Raw genomic sequence first — 6,000 nt, 5'->3', positions numbered from 1 at the left:
GAGTCTCCCCCTGCCTCCTATCACTGGCCATTCTGGGCTGGAGACCATTAATAGTAATAATAATGTTGGTATTTGCTAAGCGCTTACTATATGCAGACCACTGTTCTAAGCGTTGGGGGAGATACAGGGTCATCAGGTCGTCCCACGTGAGGCTCACGGTCTTAATCCCCATTTTACAGGTGAGGTAACTGAGGCACAGAGAAGTGAAGTGACTTGCCCACAGTCACACAGCCGACAAGTGGCAGAGCTGGGATGAGGCTAATTCAGGTTTAGGCACCTCAACCTAGGACCTCTGGACAGTTGATATTCTCCCCACTCCCCACCCCACAGCATTATGCACATATCTTCGAATTATATATTATAAATTACTTATTCATATTAATGTCTGTCCAGCCCTCTAGACTGTATGGGCCGGGAACGCGTCTGCTAATTCCACTGTACCCTCCCAAGCGATTAGTACAGTGCTCCGCACACAGCAAGCACTCAATAAATACGATTGATTAGTCTTGGGGTGATTTTACACTCTTCATATATTTAGACAGAAAGAGAGCTTTCGAGGTTATAGTTTCTTTCTCGCTTGTGCCTTCCTTCTGCTTTCCCACTTACCCTGCTTTTTGGCCCAGAAATAAAAGCACGCACTTTGATTATCATTACCGTTATTATCATCGTGATTATGATAGCACTCGGTGCTCTTTTCAACATATTATTGGGCAGAGAAGTAAAATGAGGTTTAGGATGCTAAAACGAGAGGAAATTAGACCAAGATTTACTGGGTTTTCCCCTCTGAGATGAATTGTACTATAAAGAAATTTTTTAAAGTTTTTCATATTGCGATCTTTTTTCTGGTCCAGTTACAGCTGGTCCGTGCTAGGCACTGGGTCAGATGAAGCATTAACATCAGTTGGAAAAGGAAGGATTGATTTCCACATCCAGAGAAGACCAGCCCATAACGTGTTAGACAGGACAAACGTGGAGTAGCACTCATATTATGTTCACTAAGTGTCATCCAACGGTGGTATTTATCGAGTGCTTACTCTGGGCAAAGTGTTGTTCTGAAGAGCTACAGCATCGAGGGGGGATTTTTTAAAATCATAAAAATAATCCTGGTTATGTTGAGCGCTTGCTATGTGCCAAGACTGATGCTCACACTGGGGCAGACACAAAGTGATCGGGCACAGTTTCCGCCCTATATGGGGCTCACAGCCTAAGAGAAATCAAATATTCAATCCCCATTCTGAAGAGGGGGATACCGAGGCACAGAGATGCTAAGTGACTTGCCCAAGTTCATACAGCAGGCAAGTCTGGGAGAAGCGGGCTCTAGTGGAAAGAGCACAGGCCTGGGAGTCCGAGGATCTTGTCTCTAACTCTGGCTCTGCGACTTGCCTGCGGGGTGACCTTAGGGAAGTCATTTAACTCCTCCAGGCCTCAGGCACCTCATCTATAAAATGGGATTCAATGCCTGTTCTCCCTAATAATAATTGTGGTATTTGTTATTAATAATAATAATAACAATGTTGGTATTTGTTAAGTGCTTCCTATGTGCAGAGCACTGTTCTAAGCGCTGGGGGAGATACAGGATAATCAGGTTGTCCCACGTGAGGCTCACAGTTAATCCCCACTTTCCAGATGAGGTAACTGAGGCCCAGGGAAGTGAAGTGACTTGCCCACAATCACACAGCTGACAAGTGGCAGAGCCGGGATTCGAACCCATGACCTCCGCCTCCCAAGCCCGGGCTCTTTCCACTGAGCCACGCTGCTTCTCACGCTAAGGGCTTACTATGTACCAGGCACTATACTAAGTACTGGCAAACTGGGTTGGACACAGTCCCTGGACCTCACAGTTTTAATCCCCATTTGGCAGATGAGGTAACTGAGGCCCAGAAAAGTGAAGTGACTTGCTCAAAGTTACACAGCAGACAAGTGGTAGAGCCAGAATTAGAACCCAGGTCCTTCTGACTTTCAGGATCTATCCACTATCCACACTGCCTCCTGGGAATCTTCGTCTCTGATCCCCATGTGGGGCGGGGACTGAGTCTGACCTGATCAAGTTGTATCTACTCTAATAATAATGATAATAATGTTGGTATTTGTTAAGCGCTTATTCTGTGCAGAGCACTGTTCTAAGCGCTGGGGGAGATACAAGGTAATGAGGTTGTCCCACGTGAGGCTCCCAGTTAATCCCCATTTTACAGATGAGGGAACTGAGGCCCAGAGAAGTGAAGTGACTCGCCCACAGTCACCCAGCTGACAAGTGGCGGAGCCGGCATTCGAACCCATGACCTCTGGCTCCTAGGCCCGGGCTCTTTCCACAGAGCCACGCTGCTTTCTCACGCTGCTTCACTGTAATCTAGCAGTTAGTACAGTAATAATGTTGGTATTTGTTAAGCGCTTACTATGTGCAGAGCACTGTTCTAAGCGCTGGGGGAGATATGAGGTCATCAGGTCGTCCCACGTGAGGCTCCCAGTTAATCCCCATTTCACAGATGAGGTAACTGGGGCACCGAGAAGTGAAGTGACTTGCCCACAGTCACCCAGCTGACAAGTGGCAGAGCCGGGATTTGAGCCTATGACCTCTGACTCCAAAGCCCGTGCCTTTTCCACTGAGCCGTGCTGCTTGGTACATAGTAAGCACTGAACAAATACCATAAAAAACGGGGTAGAGCTGGGCCCTGTGTTCTGTCCAAATTACCAGTAATATAATAATAATGTTGGTATTTGTTAAGCGCTTCCTATGTGCAGAGCACTGTTCTAAGCGCTGGGGGAGACACTGGGGAATCAGGTTGTCCCACGTGGGGCTCACAGTCTTCATCCTCATTTTACAGATGAGGTAACTGAGGCACAGAGAAGTGAAGTGACTATCGGGGTTGGGAGAGGATCAGGGGGAGTAACTAAGTGCTTGGTGGGTGAACGTGGTATTAGAGAACTAGCTTCGAGCAGAATCTAGATGAGGCGGAGCAGATATTCCTATTCCGGGTACCTGAAGGGAACGGTTGTGTCACTAACTAGAGTCATTCCAGCAAGCTACTGCTGTTGTAGAAAGCAAGTGGAAAACTAGCATTTTTGTACTGAAAAAAAAAAAAAAAGCACAAAAAACCAAGGGAATGAAACTAAGTTGAGGCCACAGAATGGCAAAAGTAACAAGAAAAAGGTGTACAGGACGATGTCAGCTGTTCTCGTCTCTCGTAGTCTCCTTAGTGAGGTTGTGCTCCAGACAATCGATCATATTTATTGGGTGCTCATTGTGTGTTGGTACAACACAACCACGTAACAGACCCATTCCCTGCCCGCAGTGAACTTACAGTCTAGAAGGGGACAGACATTAATATAATTAGATTATGAATATGTACATAAATGCTGAGGGTGGTGGAGAATAAAGGGAGCGAGTCAGGGTGACGGAGAAAGGGGTGGGAAAAGAGGGGCTCTCCTCCAAGATGTGTTTTCAATAAAACTTGGAAGCTCTCTGAGGTCCCGGATCCTATCTTTTGCGCTCTGCCGAGTGCTTAGCACAGGGCTTTTACACGCTGAGAAGTGAATAAATACTATTACTTGTCAGCTGTGTGACTGTGAGCAGGTCATTTAACTTCTCTGTGCCTCAGTTACCTCATCTGTAAAATGGGGAATAAGCCCGTGAGCCTCATGTGGGATAACCTGCTTACTCTGTATTTACCTCAGCGCTTAGAACAGTGCTCTGCGCATAGTAAGCACTTAACAAATACCAACATTATTACTGATGAAGACTATCACCTCCACTACTTCTTCAGCTTCAAAAGTAGTGGAAAGAGCCCATTTTTGGGGGTTCTCATCCCAGCTCTGGTTTCACCTGCTGTGTGACAGTTGACTAGTCATTTAACCTCTCTGGCCCTCAGTTTCTTCATCTGTAGTGGAAAGAGCACAGGCTTGGGAGTCAGAGGTCGTGGGTTCTAATCCTGTCTCTGCCGCTTGGCAGCCGTGTGACCTTGGGCGAGTCACTGTGCCTTCTCTGTGCCTCAGTTACCTCATCTTTAAAATGGGGATGAAGCCCGTGAGTCCCACGTGGGACAACCCGATAACCTTGTACCTCCCCCAGCGCTTAGAACGGTGCTTGGCAATAGTAGGCGCTTAACGAATACCATCCTTACCATCATTATTATTATCATTTGTGAGCGCTACGTGACAATCTTGTATCTATTCCAATGTATAGCACACAGTGAGCACCTAATGTATGCCTTTAAAAAAAGAACAGCCAAAAAAACCCCCAACAAAACAATTTTCCCCTAAAGCAACATGAGCGATCATGGTTTAACCCTCCATAGCCATTTCCGTCCCTTCCTAGCGGGCCCGGCCTGGGGTCTCGAGAGAGAAATATTTCCAAAACTAACCTCGGGTTTGCTTTCATTTTAAAACTCTGGGCAACTGATTATTTGGTAAAATAATGAAAATCCTTTTACTTGAATGAATACATTTACGGAAAGGCTTCATAGATGTGATGGTTTTTACGAGCTATTTACTAGAAAAGATTGAGCTCTAAGAGGATCCAGCTGGAACTTGCCCAGAGAGTTGCACGAATTCCACGGCAGAACGGACAATTATTGTTTTGCTTGTGTCGTTAGAAATGATAGGCAATAGTCCTGTTTATCGGGGAGAAAACTTGTTCAAACACATTCAGATGGCTGCTCCTGTTTTTATTGAATATAATCCTCGCGTAAGTCTTGTTAAGAATGTTTAAATATAAACATAATCAAATCCGACCAATGGGACCTCACGACGGTGCAGCGAAACAGCTCACCTACAGTTCACATTGAAAATATAACCGGCTGAAGTTAGGAAACCACTCTAACTCCCATCACACCGACAAGCAGCTGGAAGGAACTTCATGTCTTCACGGTTACGGGCGGCAGCTGCAAAGGAAAGATTTTCCAAAAGTCACACGAGCACAGGCCGGAGCAAGGCTTTAGAGCATCTTCCGGCCGGATCTCCGAGCAAGGGTCCTCATCACGGGCTTGGGAGCCAGAGGTCATGATTTCGAATCCCGGCTCTGCCACTCGGCAGCTGTGTGACTGTGGGCAAGTCACTTCACTTCTCTGGGCCTCAGTGACCTCATCTGGAAAACGGGGATTAACCGTGAGCCTCACGTGGGACGACCCGATGACCCTGTGTCTCCCCCAGCGCTTAACAAATACCAACATTATTATTATCTACTTGCATTTTATTGGCTAGAGTCACTTCCCGGATTATCAGTTGTACTTTTTGATGGTACTGGTTAAACGTTTACTATATGACATTGAATATGATATTACTGAATTAAAGCAAGGGGCTGTGGAACGGAAGCTCAGGGGTTCCCAGGCTAAAAGGGCCCCCGGATGAATTTCTCATAGTGTAGCCCCCAGGTGCAGAAGCTCCAGCCACCAGCTGTATTTTGCCCTCCCAACCGCTTACTACAGTGCTCAATACATATCAAGGATCACCATATAGGACGAAGAATCAGACAGTGGTTTTGGTCCTTGCTCGTCGTATCCTTATGAGCATTAAATGAGTGCTTTCACAGTGCAGAGCACTGCAGGGAGGGTGGGGAGTAACACGTACAAACCCATTAAGACGAGCTAAAACAAGGGGCTGCTCATAAAAGTGGGAGTCAACACGAGCAGAAATGAGTGCAGAGAAGAAAGGATACAGTGCAAACCCAGTGGAAACACGAGGAAAAGTATCAAGAGAAAAAAGGGGGGCTGTGAACAGTGTTTGGAGGGTCAGCTCTCCATCTCCTCTCCACATTCAGGTTAACAGGCTTTGGTCACAAACTGCTGCATTTAAAAAATAATAATAATACTTGTTAAACACTTACCATGTGCCAAGTACTAAGCGCTGGGGTAGACGCCAGTTAGGTTGAATCCAGTCCCTGACCCACATGGGGCAAAACCCCATAATCCCCATTTTACAGATGAAGTAACTGAGGCCCAGAGAAGTTAAGTGTCTTTCCCAAGGTCACTCAGCAGACATGTGGTGGAGTCAGGATTAGAACCCAGG

Source organism: Ornithorhynchus anatinus, chromosome 16 (genome assembly GCF_004115215.2).
Source record: "Ornithorhynchus anatinus isolate Pmale09 chromosome 16, mOrnAna1.pri.v4, whole genome shotgun sequence".
Lineage (NCBI taxonomy): Eukaryota > Metazoa > Chordata > Mammalia > Monotremata > Ornithorhynchidae > Ornithorhynchus > Ornithorhynchus anatinus.
Note: the sequence above shows the minus strand (reverse complement) of the source record.